Source organism: Cupressus sempervirens, chromosome 10 (assembly GCF_028749045.1).
Source record: "Cupressus sempervirens isolate cs-2001-9-10 chromosome 10, ASM2874904v1, whole genome shotgun sequence".
NCBI lineage: Eukaryota > Viridiplantae > Streptophyta > Pinopsida > Cupressales > Cupressaceae > Cupressus > Cupressus sempervirens.
The window spans coordinates 573,078,554-573,097,205 of NC_143127.1; the positions used below are offsets into that span (position 1 = coordinate 573,078,554).

An 18,652-nucleotide genomic window follows, 5' to 3' on the forward strand; every position below is an offset into this window, starting at 1 on the left:
CACACACCTGAACCTTAATGCTAGACAAAGGAGATTGATGGAGTTCCTATGTGAGTATGATTTTGATGTGCATAATATCAAGGGGAAGGAGAACATAGTTGCATATGCCTTGAGAAGGAGACGACGCGAGCTTTCATCTATGACCATGAGTACAGACTTGAGAGAGTGCATTCTACGTCACTTGCTAGAGGATGGATTTTATGCAGAGGTTTGTTAGTTCATTCTTGGAGACCGCTTGAGGGTAGTTTTGTTGATTATTTAATTGGAGTCTGATGGACTATTATGCCATAAGGAGCCCATCTATGTACCTTCTATCGGCGATCTGTGTGAGTCCATTGTTGTAAAAGCTCACAAAACACCTTATGTAGTGCATCTCAGAGTCAAGAAGTTATATGCTGATTTGAGAAAGTTATATCATTGGTTGGGCATGAGATTATGGATTGCTAATGTTGTGTGGACTCTTGCAGCCACATGAGATACATGAGTGGAAGTGATATATTATCTCTATGGACTTCATTGTTGGTCTCTCAAGGTCTTCTCATCCCCATTATGACATCATGGTGACAATTGACACGTTGACCAAATTCACCCACTTCTCACCTATTCATACCACCTTCACAACACCAACAATAGCATAGGTGTTCTTGTGAGACATTGTCAGACTTCATGGCATTCCTCGTAAGGTCATCTTGGATAGAGATTCCTTGTTTACATCATCCTTTTGGAGAGAGTTGCAAGCAACATTGGGTACTGGGCTCAATTTTAGTACAACATATCACCCTCAGACAGATGGGCAGATAGAGAGGGTTAATCAGGTTTTGGAGGATATGTTGCGAATGTATGTGATGGATCATTAGGTTAAGTGGAAGTACTTGCATCTTGTCAATTTTTCCTATAACAATGGGCATCATTCATCCATAGGCATGCCACCCTATCAAGCCTTGTATGGTAGTGTTACCAAAATTTCACACATGCTAAATTTTAGAAGGAAGTAACATCATAGAAAGTAACATTGCAAAAGGAAACACGTACATTTTCTATTCATTACTATTCCATCATTTTTTGCAATCACATATGAAATCCTGAGCAAAAGAGATTCAATGTTCAATGCATAGATCATCAACTGATATGTGCAATTTTCATTTTTTACAAAGTATGAAATGAATTAACATGCTGATTAGAGAAGATCTCACACAAGCTGTGAGTCTAATTAGCTAGGTTTCTTTCATGAGGAGATACATAAATAGAAATACATATGCACAAAAGAAATACTGATAGAGATAACCAGTCATTGCCTGTTGCTTTGACTGGTTATAAATTGGATAGTGTTCCCGAGATCCCTGTCGCACTCGTCCAGCTCCAAGCTCCATGCTCTCTAGTAGCTGCAAAAAACATAAAAGCAACTTATGTTAGATCCCGAAGGATCTAAGCAATGACTACCTATCTCTATGACTACATATTCTATCTATCAATGCATTTCATCATGAAAGAAAAATAAGCAGTGATATTGGCATTTGGTGCTGAAAGGAGTAAAAGCCATTTATGAGTGTCACAAGCCCGTGCTCGAACCTCATAAGATATGCAACAGGATAGAAAAGATGAATAGACTAACAAATATGTATTATGAAATTATTTATGAACATGTGCAACAAGCAAATGGGAATCTGAGCTCCGAACTTTAATTCAACAAGAGAAATATGAAGGGAGAGTATCAATCAGAACATGGCACTGATATGCAGCTTGGTGATGTAACTACAGCTCCATGTTAGAAGAACAAAGTGTGGTAAAAAACAGGGGTACTGTAACTTGGTAAGAGTTTCGAGCAAATGAATCATTTCAAGAAATCCCAAACAACATAGAAAGCTCCAACAAAGTTTTCTATAGCGGCTGCATTTAAAAAGACAACAATGCTGGCTTCATCTTCAATAAAAGAAACTATCTCTGATATTGGTGCGACGAAGATAATTAGTTATCTATTGGAAAATGGATTACTAATAAATGTACAAAACTGAACATTCAAATTTTCGGCAAATTTTAGATGCAGCTAAGCAGTAGCAAAGAAAAGGAGCAATTTAGTTCTGTTACAATGATCAGAGATGGGATATAAACATTTTATAACAGACCTTTTTTCAGTTCAAGTGATGCTCTACCTTCTTGCTAACGAGAACCAATGATATTTCAATATGGATAACAACATAATGGCACACTGTGATCTGATGTGGACTTTAAAATGCAACATTATATGGAGATTCAAAATTATTTCTAAGTCTGTTATTAACAATGAAGGAATCAACATCATTGAACAAAACTAAGACGTACCTTCTCAGAATAGGGGTAATGCGACCAAATATGATGAAATAAAAACACCAGTTTATTCTATGCATTTACTCACATATGTGGACCAATTGGTGATACTGAAGAAGTTATTAAAATGTGTGATTTCTACTATCAAATTGTGGTTCCAGCTGAACTACATAGATACACAGATGCATATTCTAGTACAAAGCATGATGCGGGATATGACAAAGATAATACATTAAGAATGGGCTGTTGCAATTCAAAGTTTGAACAAGAGAGGTGGATAGTATTTCCAGAACTCGTTTTCAACAATAAGATCCTCAATAACAAAGGCGAGTTCATATATAATCAACAACAAGCATAAATATGGCACTCCAGTCAACATTGAACCCAAAAATCCATAGTCATCCAGATTTATTCATGGAGGGAATGACAAAAACGCCCAGAAATCCGTAAGCTAAAGGCAGATATGGCATCTATGACCAGAGAAAATCATGCAGATCTGAGACTCAAAAGCCATCCAAGTCTCACACGTCCAAACAACAAGCAAACAGAGGGAGCCAGGGTCATTTTTTCTTAAAAACCCAGAATCTGTCACTTCTTCTTTTTGCATTTGAAGAACGTATTTACTAGCTAGAAGTTTTTTGCAGCTAAAGGACAAGTTAAATTGCAAAATTTTTTGTTAAATCCATCTAAACTCATGACAACAAGCTCAAATCGAGAAGTTTCAGCACATATATTAGTCACCATGAAGGAATACACAAATGGAGGATGCCAAAACCAGAATAGTGAGTTCGAAAATAACAAGAACAACAATGAATCCCTCATGGCAGCATACATCATTCAAACAACATTTGTAATCATGGAATGAACGAGAAATGATATGTATCGTCCTTACCCAGCAGTGCAACAGAGCAAATACATAATGGTGTGTAAAGAGGGACTCCAACAAAATATACCTCCATGGCGGCTTCAAAAGAAGCCAATAAAGCTTTCACAATGACGAAATTTCTACAGGTGAAAGATGTATCTCCAGATATGGCGGCTCCCTCAGACTTGAAACCCTTATCCACAACTTTCCAAGACTCCAACAAGCAATGCGAAAATGCTAAGTGAAAATCGCTCTAGGGTATTCAAAGGTTTTTTTTGCCTTTTCAATATTTCATAATCAATGAAGTTTGCAAGTAGCATTATGGGATTATAATCCCTTTCAAGTTTTTACGTTGCATGAGGGGGGGGGGGGGGGGGGGGGGTGTTATGTTTTGCCTTAGGTAAGGTTTAGCATAATAGTGCTTTCTTTATTTTTGCATTTTTGCATAGTACATTGTTATAAGAAATAATGTTTAATGATAATTTAAATCATTTGAAATTGTTTTCTTTTCCAAATGCAAAATTCAAGGGGCATCTTTTTAAATTATTTTCTTGCATTAATATAAATAGTTGTAAAATATTAATATTTAATGATATTTATAAATCATTAATGTTAATTCCTATAGTGAAATGCAAGAATAAGGGTTTTCATTTATTTTCTTTTGCATGAGTTTACTTGTAAAGAAAATATTAAGGTGATAAAATTATAAATCACTTAATGTTTTCTATCATTAAATGCAAAAGGAGGTAGGTCATCTTTTTCCTTATCATGGCCTTTATATCAGATATTTTGAAATATCTAGAAGTTTTATATGTCTGGGTCGGATTTGATTTTGTCAGGGCAGTTGAGAGGTCTTTATTGCATTTTGGAGACTTTTGGAGTTTGCTCAAAGACAATAACTGCATTTATGAGGCGCAGTTGTGATGACTTATCAAACCATGCCTTTTGGGGTATTTGGTACACCTTTTTGATGCTTGTTCAGAGACTCAAGTTGGCCTCAAGGGCTGAATCCGACCTAGCATTTATAGCTTTTGTAATATGCAGTTGGAAAAAGGTGTTAAGTATGAGTTTTTCAGCTCATTTCAGAGTTTTTGATTTTTATGGATGGAAGTTTTGTGGCTATTCTCTGAGTCCTGGACTTCATTCTACAGAGTCTGTAATTCATTTCTGGAAATATAATACAGGTAACAGCAGTGTGATTATGCTTGGTGAAGTTATCAGTTAGCCCTTTTCCTTTCTACAATTTCTGTGTGCATTTTTAAATGATTGGATAGGTTAACTTGTGAATGTTTCATTATTCCTTGTTTTTTCTGTCTCATTTCAGCACCTTTGTGTAGAACCAATAAGTTTGTTTGCAGGTTATGACATGTGTTTTTAGGTGAAATTAGTCAAAGTGAGGTATTAGTTTATCTTTCTTTTTGTAGTTTCAGTGTGAAAACTTTATTATAAATCATTTGTGCAAGCCTTTACAGGAAGTTGTGCTTTATCTACGTTTCATAGAGTTATATAATCCTCTATGTACATGTGGGTTACGTTTCCATACCCCTTTTGGTGTGTCACCTCGTTTTCTTAGTCTAAGCTTTAGGTTTTAGGTTTATTTTCTGCAATTTCTCCCCTTTTCCCTCAAGTTTTCATTGAGTTTTAGAGATTATCACTGAAGGATTCAATAGGAGCCGGCCTAGAATCCAGAGGTTTCATCTCACTGTCCAGTCCCATATAGTGAAATGAATCCCATGTTAAGTAAGGATTACTGAACGTTTTCCAATTCAGTAAAGGGTGCAAATCCTGAAACTTAACAGGTAGACCTTGCAGGACACCACTAAGTTAAGACCAAATTGAGGATAGGGTATCTATTGGACCTCAGTTAATTAGGGATATAAAGCAGCAGGTGGTATTGATTAGACAACACCTTAAAGAGGCTCAGGATAGATAGAAGAAATATGCAGATGTTAAGATAGTTGATAGAGACTATATGGTTGGAGACAAAGTCTTCTTGAGTGTGCGGCCACACAAGAGTTTGATTCGTTACAAAAAAGGCTCTAAGTTGGTACCTCGTTTTGTTGGACCATTTGAGATTTTGGAGCGAATAGGACCAATTGCTTATCGTCTAGGCTTGCCACCTAGCATGTCATGCATCCACGATGTATTTCATGTTTTTCTATTATAGAAGTATATTTATGATGAGTCTCACATTGTAGATTGCAATGTCTTGCAGGTGGAGTCGGACGGGCAACTAATGTTGGAGCTCATTCACATTTTGGCTCGACGGACCCTTACACTTCGAGGCAAAGAATTGGAGCAGGTTAGGGTCTAGTGGGATTGTTATGATAAGGTCATGGCTTTATGGGAGGATGCAACACATATGAGATCACAGTACGCATACTTTTTTTATGAACTCCATGAGGAGGTTCATCCCTAGGGGGAGGATGTGAGGCCTCACCCCAACCCATTATAACATAGTTGACATTCTTTGCATTTTGATACCTTATGCCTTAGTGTTTTGATACACTTTTGCTTGGTTAGACAGTGACTCATATGATTTGTTGACATGTGATGATTACATTATGATGATCTTTACTCGTGTTATGGATTAGGACCTATCTTACATGTTCTGATGATTTAATATATATTTTCAATGGTTCATTATTATACTATAAACAAAATCATGGTGATACTCGAAACGTTAAATGTGTTATGTTTTAAAGTAATAATTGATGTTTATGAGTAGATCATGATGTTTTAATTTTGCAAGTAATTCATATGACAATACTTAGAAAGCAAAAGTTAATTTAAAATGAATTGTGTATGTCAAATGTTGAATGCAATTATGTAATGTCAATCTATATTTTTAATATGTGACTTTTCCTTGGACTACTGATGCTCAAGTTTAGTGTGTAGGGAATTTAGCATGGAATTAAATTGGAGAACCAAGGTCTAAACCCATGTGAACACAGTAAAGCCAAGGTTGCATCTATTGGAAAGATTTGAATCTCATTGTTATGTATTTTAATTTGTAAACATGAATTGTATGTGTATTAGATTAAATTTATTTTGTAACTAGTGACGTGTCATGCTAATGTGTAATGTGTTTTATGGTGTCACTTGGCACTTGTAATGTCATATATTGATTAGGGTTTGGCAAGAAGTCACTTAACCTAAAGCTAACTCCAATGGAATGCTTAAGTTAACCCCACTTGTAAGAGTTGTTATGAGTCCCCATCAAGCTGAATTTCAAATTCAAACTTCCTAGTGTTTTTAGAGGGTTACAAAGTGGTCCTAAAGTGTCATTTTAGTGGAAATTAGGCACCCATATGGTAGTACTATGAGTTCGAAGCCTAATTTTCACCATTAGAAAGTCTAGATAACTTTAGAGACCTTCCAAATAAAGCCATTTTCTAAAAGTTGCGAAAATGGAGTTGTCTCGTGACATTTCCCTCACCCTCATACTTGGCCAAGCTTAAATTTTTGGAAAGTGACAATAGTGCAAAAGAAAAGAGGCTTATGTTATTGCCATATTGAGATAGTGGACGCGTTAAAGGTTTTAGATGCCTTTTTACAGGGTCTTGGGGAAACTTAGTTAAATGTTCACTCATTCTCTAATTTTAGAGACACCTAGGGTTTTGGAGAATGGAAACTAAGGGAAAAGGGAGCTTTTCTCAAAAGTCATTGCCATTTGCATAGGACTAAGGTTGGTTCATCTTGTCATGAAATCTCTCTTTCATTTTGAACTTGAGTATTGGTGTTGCAAATATGAACATGTAGGAATGTAAATGCATATTTGTAAGTAGATTGTGATTTATGTTGTGTTGTGATGAGTATGAAAAACTGCTTGCATTGTGTTTTATTTCTTTGTTGTTGTTTTTGGGTGTAAAGGCATCACTCACCCTTGGGAGGGAAAAGTGGCCTTGGATAAACGTGTTAGTTGAGCTTGACAATGTAGTTTAAAGCCTCTTCTCATGGAGAAGAGAGGAAATTTCATGGAGTATGGGCTCCATGAAGCCATACTAACTGGTACTGCATTTTGGGGGTGATAAGGGAGATATTTGTGGAAGGAGAATGTATTGTTGAAGCCTTTGAAAATATCATGTTATGTTATTGGTAATAGTATGGCAATTTGCTCTTGAAAGTCCCACCTCCACCCTTTTTTTTCTGGGTCCATTTGTGATGCATTTTGAAGCTCATGGTTGAGGGTGTTAAATGTTGTAATTGTGAAGTTTAAGCATTTGTGAACTTTGTATATTTGTAACCCATTTAGCTTTGGTTTTCCAAGCTCAGTGGGTGGCCTCATAGATGCCTAGGTTGGGAGGTGAGCTCTCCATGGTATTGTTCAAATGTATTTGCAGGTTTGGTGCATAAAGCATCAAGTGAAAAAACTTGGATTTGGTAATCATGTTGGTGTATTGTGAAGAAGAGAAAACTTGACATATTGCATTGTACATTGTAATAGACTCCACCTTGTTCTTCTTGTTGCATTGTATTGTTGTAAAAATTGTGATAGGAGATGGAATGCTAGTTTTATATGAAATGCATCATAGTTGTGCTAAATTGCAATGTATTTCAAAGAAAAAAACATTGTGGTATTATGGAAGTGTGCTATAATGTATTCTAAAATCACTTCAAAAGAGTTAGTTTATTGTGTCCAATATTTGTTGGAAGATGAATGCGAATGTATTAAAAAACTATTGCAAATTGGTTTAAAATGTATTGGAGCATGAATACATATGTAATAGCAAGAGAACTGTAAGAATGATTTCATTGGGAAGTTAAAATGAAATGAGGTATTTCTTCAAAAGATTCTTTCATTTTATATATTGATTTTTGAAATGTATAAAAATGTATTGGCTCTTTATGTAATTGAGTTGAAAATCATAATGCTTATGTTAGAATGGAATAGAGAAGTTGAAAAAAGAAACTAGCATGTTCCTCCAAAAATCTAGATTCAATAGAATAAATAAAGCTCATTAGATAATGTAACAAATCAATTAAATTGATCACATCAAGAACAATTTAAAAATTTGGCCTATAGTCAAAATTCAACCTTCAAAACAATAAAGCCATCAACAGAATAAATAGGTAGGTAGGAAATAAAGTGGAAGGCAAAATAGCAATGTAAGTCAAAAGAAAGAAATACAGGGAGACTACATTCCTAGAAAATGTATGGAGAGTTCAAAAGAAAGGCCATTGTCAAGAATTCTCATACAAACCATTAAAATATTCATACTAGAACATTCCCCTTCTATATGCCTTCAAAATAAAATAATAAGTTTTGGTAGGTGAGCCACCAAATGAATCTTAGGGAAACTCCACACTTTAGCCACGTGCATTCCATCAAACACACAAAAAATGACTAATATTAGGGACCTTGCAACAAGTAGACCCATGAGACTATTACATTTTTAGAAAGGAGCATCAATTTAAAACCTGTAACCTTTTTCTGTTTTTACCAAGTATATGTTTTAAATAAAATATAAAATAAAATAATAACAAAGTACTTGCAAGGGGCGGGGGAATAGGGCCTTGGTCAGTAAACCCCACCACCCACCTACAACATCCTACATTTGCATCACAACGAAGGTTCCTTGATAATGTTGGCCAATGGCTAACTAGCCGACTAAATCTTCTTTTATATAACTTTTTAATTAAATAAAAGGCAATAAAGATGTGGTAAATTAATTTATAAATTATTTTTAAATCGTCAAAATTAATTTATTCAAAGATTTTTTGTCGGTTGCATAGATGTTGCCATAATGTTGAGGGGAGTACTCAACGGGTCCCCCATACACTCCACGTACTTCCCACATCACCCCATTCCTTGGAATGCACATGCACAGAGGGGTCCAAAAGCATGGATGATGGTTTAGGGTCTTTTCCCTCCTGTGAGATGTGGGTTCCTCAACTCATGTTGCCCACCTTTTATCCTTGAGCCACTCTTCATTCAATATTGCCCCCACCCTCCCTGAACACATGGGTATTAGGGTCGACCTAGTGAATAGGTGGGAAAAGTGGGAAATAGGGGGTAGATAGGAGGTAGGGGTAGGTGAGTAAGAGGTTAGGTAGGAGAGAAATGTAGGTAGTAGGATAAAGTAGTTAATTATTTGGTTAATTGTATTTAGTTTGTTATTAGTATATAATTTATTATATATATTAAATAATATATACATATTATATGTTATTCAATATATATAATATTTAATAATCAATAGTTAATATATTTGGTACACTAATATAGTCACTAATGAGGTACACTCTAATAAACTTAGTTGAACACTACTATTGGAAATCTTAAACAAAACCTAAGATACCCCCTTGTTAAGATATGAGCAACAAAGTTATGTCATGCTTAATAAAGCCAACATATACCTTATAACCATAAGTATATTCACCTCAAATACTCAACTTATATGTGCCCTAGTTGCAACATGCTAATATTAATGTGTAATCACCCTAGATATACCCTTTTGTAAAAAAAAATTGTTGTGTTTTTGCCATGAATTTTGGGCATGACACTTTTAGACGAAATTTATAAGAGGTGCTACATGATGTAAGAAACCATTTATGAACTAACAATAAAGGGAATCCATTCCCATTATTCCTCTGGCCTATGTCATATTGTTAGGAGTGGGCCACTCAATGATAGTGTGAACCTCCTTTGGATCCATACAAACATCCTTTGCATTGATAATATGACCTAAATACAACTCAATCATGCCCAAAGTACATTTTGATTCCTTGTGAGGTATATTCAAAATCATATCAAGAAAATCTAGATGATCCTCCCAAGTTTTATTGAATACCAATATATCATCAAAGCATACATGGACAAACCTCCTCAGTTGTGACTAGAAGACTATTCATAGTGTATTAGAAAGTAGTTGGTGTATTAGTCAAGCAAAATGGCAAAAGATGAAACTCAAAGTGCCACAATGACATCTAAAGGTGATCTCTCTATATCTTGCTCTTTAACTTTGATCTAGTAACCTATTCTCAAATCAATTTTGGAGAAAAACAACCTCCATGTAGCTTGTCACTTAACTCATCTATGTGAGGAATCAAATACCTATTCTTAATTGTTTGGTTGTTCAACACCTAACAATTAATGCACATCCTAAGTGTGTCATCTTTCTTCACCAACACAACTGATGATGCAAATTGAGACTTATCTGACCTAATGTGTCCCATAGCTAGAAAATCCTTTGTGATTTTTTTTTTTTCATCTTTAGCTACCTGGGATGCTAGTAAAAAGTCGTTATGATAAAATCAGTGCCCTCCTCTAATTCATTGATGTGCTCTATGTCCCTATCTAACAATCTACATAACGAAATGTTGCTAAACACATTGGAGTGTTTAGTTTTGGACTCCCAAATATTTGGGTGGTACGCTAGTTTTTCTATCTCATCAAGAGTAGGCATCAATTTACACTTTGCCCACTCAACAAAATCATGCTTGATAAGCCTCTCCATATGTCTGAGTGACATCACACTTAAACCATCCCCTTTAATAACTTTCATAACATGCAATTTGTCACCAATCTCAAATCTCATCTCCATGTCTTTAAGATTGAGATAAAATGCCCCAATGACTTGTAACCAACTCATACCCAATACCATTTGTACTCCCCATGTCAACCACGTAGAAATCCACCTTGAAATTAGCAATTCAAACAAATAGGAAGCTTTGAAATCATCATGTTACACTTTAGAGTGTAACCACCTGGTACCTTCACTCTAATGCCCTCAAAGCCCTCTGCTTGAATGCCTCACCTAGCTACTAACCATGAATCAATGAAGTTATGAGTGGCATCACTATCCAACAAAGTAATCACATGTTTCCTTGCAAGAAGTCCATGCATCCTAAAGGACCCCTCTCTTCATGCTAGAAAAATATACCACTAACCATGAATCAATGAAGTTATAAGTGGCATCACTATCCAACAAAGCAATCACATGTTTCCTTGAGAGAAGTCCATGCATCCTAAAAGACCCCTCTTCATGCTAGAAAAATATACCACCTTAAGGCTCAATTCACCAACCTCTTTCCCATCACTATCTTCACCAATAGCCCCTACCTCATCATGATCAACTTCTTGTTCATCCAAATTAGATTAGTTTTCATCATCATAAAACTATTCCATTTGCCTGTTTTTTCCATCAAGACTCACGTGACATTCATGTTTTTCATCGTAAGGGCCTCGACAATTTTTTTTATAAAAAAAAACCTTTTTCCTCTATATATCCTTGCAAAGTTTCTTGATTAAGGGGGCTTCCATTGGTTTCTTTGAATCCCATCTATAGACCATTCTACTACATTGTCCACAAACTCCTTATAGGCATGATGTGATCATGTTATGAGGATACTAACCCATGATACCACCAATGATGAGCAACACCAAACCTAATGGAATCCTTTTTTGACATATGTTGCAAGGTAATGAATGTATCAAACTTTTGAATCCAAGCTCTAGTGGTCACCTTGACAGTACCATCAAAACTTAGATGTGTCAAATTGCTAGTTGCATGTCAAGATCGATGTTCTTAGACTTTTGTCTACCAGCTAGCCTTGCTCTAGAGTGCCCTCTCTTGTGACTCATAAATATATCAAAATTGAGATGTTTAGCATCAGGAGGCAAAGCATCCTTCTCTACATGGAAAGAGAGAACATCGCTTGTAAAAGAAGTAACCTCATTATCCCCACTCCCTCATCTAAATCAAGTCTCATATAGGTAGGACATGATGGCCTATTAAAAGTACTTGTACACTTAGTTTTTGACTTGTGAGAACTAGTTGAACTACTACACTAATCTTTGCCCCTATTGCACCCCTTGGCCAATGTCATATGCTAAAGAATATCTAAAAGTTGTGATATTGTGGTTCAACCACTCACTGTTTCCGTCCTCCCAACTATATTCCTGAACAACTCTCTTGTCTCTCTTTCATCATCATTTCATGTATTTCTAGATGGGTTTCCACCCCTCCTATCACCCACATGAATTTAACTCACAACCAAGAAGCTTTGTTCTCTGCCATGAGTAAAACTTATTGGAATCAGACCTTAATAGTTGCATAAATAAGCCTAATTCTATAGGATGGCATAAAAGCACTCTAATACCATTGTAAGAACCCTACTAATTCTAGCATCAATACTAACACTCAAATTCGGTTAATACATTTTTAAATAAAATAATTATAGTGCATAAGACTCTACACACCAAGCTAATTCATTGATATGATATGATATGATAGATTCTAATGACGTCCATGAGATTAAAGTAGTCTATGGGACCCATGCAATCACCCTCCCGAGTCAGGAGCGGAACTAGTCAGTTGTAAAGTTTTGGTTAACTTGTCTCTCCTCTGAAGTTTGGTAATCAAATCCGCTGCTCTCTTCATTTGATCTTCCTCGAATAAATAGTTGAAGTCCTTGTTCTTCAGTATTTTTGTATAACCAGATCTAATGTCATTGTAAGCCAGGCAATCTTTGACAAAGTGCTGCTCTGTCTCAACTATTCCCATATTACAAAATAAACATGTTCTGTCTGCCCACTTTTCCTTTGGAACTTGCCACCAACCAATTTCACATCACAACTGATGTGAACTAGTTCGAAGTTGTGCCATCAACATTTTTGCTTTCTAGTTAATAGGTGCTCTTATATAGGCCTTTTCATCATGACTAGAAGTGGGATTAAATTCTTTAATGTAATAAGATTTTTTCCGCCCTATGTGTCTTGTCCACAGAATATTACGAAAATTTTCATTGACAAACTTTTTTATTTCTATAATGTTATCCGGGCAAGTTTGGATGTTGATATCCCATTTTCGTATCCATTTGTCATTTTGCTTCATCCATGTGCTTTTCCACCTCACAAGTTTTTCCTCTATGATCAACTTGGGCCAACGATGTGTTTCCAGCCCTTGGGTTTTCTTTAAGTAGCTTATCATCCGGACCAAAGCAACGACTTCTAATGGAAAGGAACCCACCTCTGCCAAAAAAATCTCATACGGAACTGTGGTCTTGACTTTAAGATTGCATGTGATGAAGTGTTTTTGAATTCTTTCTACTTGCGGCCATTTCTGTTCGGACATACTACCTCCCCACACTTCACATCTGTATAGAATAACCGGAGTGACCAGCAAACCAAAAAGAGTTTTCATGGTCGTCCAATCCCATAATTCTGCATTCCTACACTTGTTTTGTAAAGAGTATAACGCCTTCCAGCCCCCTTGGATCCTTTTTGATCTGCAAGTATCCCAATTGAGTTTGTTATGAAAATCGATGCCCAAGTATTTGTACTCTTCCACAATCTCGAGTGGTCTATTTTCAAATAGAAACTTGTCTTGTATGCTCCTATTCTTCTTCAGTGAGAAGATCATAATTTTGGTTTTGCTAGTGTTAACTTGCATTCCTACTTCATGACAAAAATTTTCTCGTGCTGTCAAGTGCTCTTTCAAACCTTTAGCTGTTCTAGCAAGAATTATGAAATCATCTGCATATAAGAGCAATCTTATCACAAAGTGGGCTAGCTGCACCCCCTCACCATTGGTCTTGTTTATCCACTCTTCTAACTTGTCAATATAGAGCCCAAACAATATTGGAGATAGCGGACACCCTTGCTTAACCCCGATGTTGCTGTCAAAATTTTCTGATAGCTCTTCTGTCGTTCTGATTTTAGCTTTGACCTGCTCATATAATCTGTAAACTGCTGACCTAAGTTCTTTAGGAACTTCCAACTCTTCCATTCTATCCCATAATTTATTACGTGGCACTGTGTGGAAAGCTTTTTTAAGGTCCACGAAACAACAAAAAGCCTCGTTCCTCGGAGTGTCCCAAACTTTCTCAATCAAGTGTCTAAGAGTGATGCCATGATCTATAGTAGAGTGTTTTGGTCTAAAGCCTGCTTGCCCTATTGCACGTTTGCCTTCCGTTTCAGCCCAGTTGTTGATTTTTTATTCTACCAAGCTGCCAAATAACTTGCCAAAAAGTGGATTGATCATGATAGTTTGGTAATTAGAAGGATTATTTATATCTCCACTTTTGTGGAGTGGGATCACCACACTTGTTGTCCATTTTATAGGGTAACCTTCTCTATTGACATTGTTGAAAATTTTAGTGATGTGTGGTGTGAGGGTTTCAACACCCCATTTTAAGTATTCAACTTGAAGCCCATCTATATCTTGCGCTTTACCGACAGCTAACCTCCTTATGCTTTGGATAATATCCTTTTCGCTGAATAACTCCCCTGTAGTCTCTGTTTCCATAGTTCTACGTTCTCCTAAATCACACTCGTAGAGAGTCTTGGCATATTCCAGCCATTTGGTTCCTGTTATGTTGTTCTCTATCTGAGTTTTTCTCTGCTGAAGTTCTTTCCAAAACTTTCTGGGGTTGTTTTTACCAAGATTAATCAGCTCGATTCTTCTCTTGTTTACATACTCTCCTTTCTTCTTTTTAATCAGCGGATCATACTCCTTTCTACTTTCTTTATTTATGTTCTTTTTCCAATTTCTTTTTGCTATTTTGCATTCCTCATCAAACCACGGATTGGCCGGAAAAGTGTTCTTGGCTTCTCTTGTGGCCCTAGATCTTTTACACTCCTCCAGTGCTTTAATGATAGTAAGAACAAGATTATCCTTGTCCATGAAATGATGTTTATTAGACTCAAGATGGTTTCCTGGAAACTTAGACAGCCGCAAAAGAGAGTTTTGGAAGGTAACATGGTTTTCTTGTGTCATTAAAACTTTGCCAATCAGAATCATCTTCCTCTTTTGTAAAAGTTTTGGGACAATATGTTGATCTTTAAAGTGAGTGGCCACCCTAATCAAGATGGGGTTATGATCAGATTTTAGCTACATGGGGCAGTCCTCTATCTCAAAGTTAATAATCTTTGCGACATATTCTTGCGAGCATATTACATAGTCAACAACACTTTGTCCATTGCATCTTTTGCATGTGATTCCACCTGATTTAGGCCACTTTTTCAAACCATTACATATGACCATCTTATATAAGCAGCATAAACCTAGTAATTCAACACCAAAATGATTAATCTTTCCCATGCTATCTTGTGAAGATCTTTCCCATTTTTGTGTCCCTTCTTCAAGCCAAACTGGGTCTCTGCTTTCATTGTAACTCTCCTTAAGATTGAGAGTTTGGTTGTTTGTTGTTCTAGCATTGAAATTCCCTATTATCATTATTTTCCCTAGAGAGCTAAAGGCTACTATGTCTTTTTTAAGTGCAGCGAATGGATCTTCTCGATCCAATCTATGCTTTTTATACATTTTTGAGCCTTTTGGGGCGAAGTAACAGACAACCACCCTTGTAGAAATCTGATTCTCTGTTATTTTAATCCAAATATATTGCTTGTTTACATCTTCTTTCTCTAAGTTTACAAATCTGCTCCAAGTTTCTTTTATTAGAACGGTAATGCCTCCATGCCCCTTACCATTATCTATCTTCTCATTCCACAGTGATATCTTCTTATACCCTTCAAAATCTGGAACCCTACATCCATCATGCTCATGCGTCTCGGTAAGCATAATGATGTCATTATCTTTAGCTATTGGCCCTAACCCAGGTCCTCTTCTCCAAGGATAACCTCTATAGTTCCAACTAACTATAGTTAAATGTTCCTGGGTGGGCTCGAGTTCCTATTTATTGCGTGTGATTTTGTCGTTGATTTAGGCTTTGCCATTTTGTAGCCATGCCCACTTGCCGTTATCTCTTGTTGTTTTCACTTTTTACCATTCCTGCCTCCTTTCTTCTTGCTGAGTTACGGTGAGGTCATCATCGAGATATATGTGTGTGCCTCTAAGAAACTTCCTTTTGCTGAAAATGTTGTTTTTATCTCTTGTATTCTTCATTGTCACTTTAACATGTCTGTCTTTGCCTCCTCTAATCCATTTTCCGATTCTTTTTGCTTCTATGGTTGTTCCATGCCAGTCTAATTGGTCTTTAAAGAAGTCTTTAACTAAATATGTTGTTTTCTCCTGTTCTCCATAGTCTTGTAGACCTTTGATGACGATATTTGCTGCTTTCTCATTTCTTTCTTTTTTCTCTCTAATCTGTCTTCGAACTTGCTTTTCTATGTTGTCAATAGAAGTGTTTGCTGATCCCTTTACTATGTTAGCCCATGATCTAACTTCTTCAATTTGTTCTCTGAGTTGATTCTCTTTTATTTCCATATTGGCCATGGCATCTTGTATATTTTTCATTTGCGGATTTTTATCTCCTTCTATAGCCTCTCCTTCTCCCGTAGTACTCGCTGCTGTCCTCTTTTCTCCTACTTCTTTCTTTAACAATATTAATTCATACTTTCATTTTTTCATATTAAATTGCAATTTTTGAATTTGTTCGCTAAGTGACTTGACCTCCGCTGCCAATTTCCAATTATCCTCATTAACTCTTTTCATTGTGATACTTTCTATCTGACTCCTCTCTTCAAGTGCCCACACCCTTTCTTTCATAGCTACCAAATCGTTCACAAAGATGTCTGAATACCACGTAATAGGTGTCCTTATGGAGCTGTAATTATTTGGCAGCCCATCTTCCACTGTGTCTATCACCTGAGAATTATTTATCTTCTCTTTACCGTTAATATCTCTGATATTATCAAACCGCTTAATTGTTTCAGAGATTTCAGTCGACCTCAGATTTATTTCACCCTCCCTTGAGCTGTCTGAGGTATGTGGAATTGGTTTCGGAAGTAAAGTTGCTAACTTCCCTCTTTTTGCATTTTTAAACTTTCGTATCTTTCTCTGCCTAATTATTCTTTTATATTGCTTGGCATTCACATAGGTGTAGTTTCCTCCTGTGGGTGTTCCACTGGCTTGTGAAAAGCTCAAAGTGTTTGTGGGTAAATTACCATTTATCCCTCCAAGATTGAATGAACTCGCGTGTTCGGCTGAGGGTTCTGGAAGAATGAGGAAGCTCCCTTGATTCCACTTGATGATGCTGTTGTGCATTAAACTATCCCCGTATGTCAGGACCAAGCCACTGTTACCAGAGATGTCATTGTGTTTCGTAGCTTCTCCCAGATTAGTTTGTTGTTTTGCTGTTACAGGTGCCCTGACTATCAAATTCTCTGCCACCCTGTTACTAACAGATCCTATGTTTTGCAAGGTGGACCCACCTAGTTCTGGCTGTGCCTCTATTATCTTTGGTTGATCAATCAATGATACTTGTACAAGTATCTTCTCTGCAGGTGTTTCTATGATTTCTTTGTTTTTTCCTTCCATGGGGACCATATCGTACCCAATGGTGCGTTGATATAGATTCTTTATGTAATTTTACCGTTGTAAATTTACCAAAGCCAGGAGAAGTAATACAAGAAGCCTGAACAGGTGTAGACTGAAATGTAAGAGGTAAGAGGTAAGAATAAGGGAAAAGGCGTACCTGGGATCTACCTCTGGAAGCCCGCAAATATGGACCCACTAGTAATAGCAAAGCCTTTAGCACTGGATGACTGGGCCCACTGGTTGCCAAAACTGCCGACCAAACCAAATCTGCCCCTGTACTGATTGCCGCTGTTGCCGGCCCTACCTTGGTTGCTGCACGCTCCACCTTCAACGAACTGCTGCCGCCCTTGCCCAACTGTAATAAGCCGGCCCTACCTTGGTGGTCAAAGGCTCGAATCCCCGCTGTCTTGCACCTGGACCTCTACGTCCCTGCGATTTGTTAACTTGCAAGTGCCTGCTTTCTCGCTCTGCTACGTCTCGCTCTGTTGATCGTCCAAGCGGCCATGATTCCCGATTGTATAGGTGCATATTTACAAAGAAAACTATAATCAATATGTGCTACACTATTTATTTTTTCAAAATATTTCCAGCGCTACACACCAAGCTAATTTCCCGACACGGATGCTGGAAGCAACGTCAGCTCTTCCCAAAGCAAAAATGGTACTTTTTCTTTAACATAGGCCCTTCAAACAAATATGCCGCCACTATACAGAAGATGTCGTCCAATATTTTGAACCATGGCAGCCAGGAATTAGACGCAGCCAAATTTTGCCACTTTGATTTAAATATAGCATTGTCCTTACTTGGTCTTTACTCCTTAGTCTGGACCACTGAGTTGTGCTTGACAAATCAATTTCGGTAAGCCCAAACTAATTCTGAAGGTAGCCACAAGAGACAGAATTCATTGTTCTCTAGCGTACCAATTTAGAGTACATCAACGTTCTGAATTTACAATTCTACAGGTTGTAGAAACCCTTGAACAATATTCACCTCAAACAAGAACTTCAACAAAACAAAAACAAAAAAAACGCATGCAGAAGGATGATGAATGTAATCTCATTCTCTTTACTTAAGTCGAACCATCTTTCTGAAATCGAACCCCTGGCTTCACCGTTACACCAGCAGCTCACAATTTCAGCGATACTCCTTGCATGATTTGAATTACGTAATGATCTCTTATTTGGAAAGTTCGGGATTAAATACATTTAATACATTTTCCCCCCTCCAATGTTAAATAAGTCATAACCACAATCACTTT

At 36.8% G+C, this 18,652-nt stretch overlaps 1 long non-coding RNA gene across 1 annotated transcript; it reads right to left on the bottom strand.

The window, feature by feature from the left end:
• Window positions 1-1,096: 1,096 nt before the first annotated feature.
• On the bottom strand, window positions 1,097-18,407 carry LOC149535173 (uncharacterized). Its single transcript, XR_016356679.1, has 2 exons — window positions 17,552-18,407; window positions 1,097-1,382 (listed from the first exon to the last, which is right to left on the bottom strand). It is a non-coding gene; the product is annotated as an uncharacterized LOC149535173 (long non-coding RNA).
• Between the last annotated feature and the right edge of the window lie 245 nt (window positions 18,408-18,652).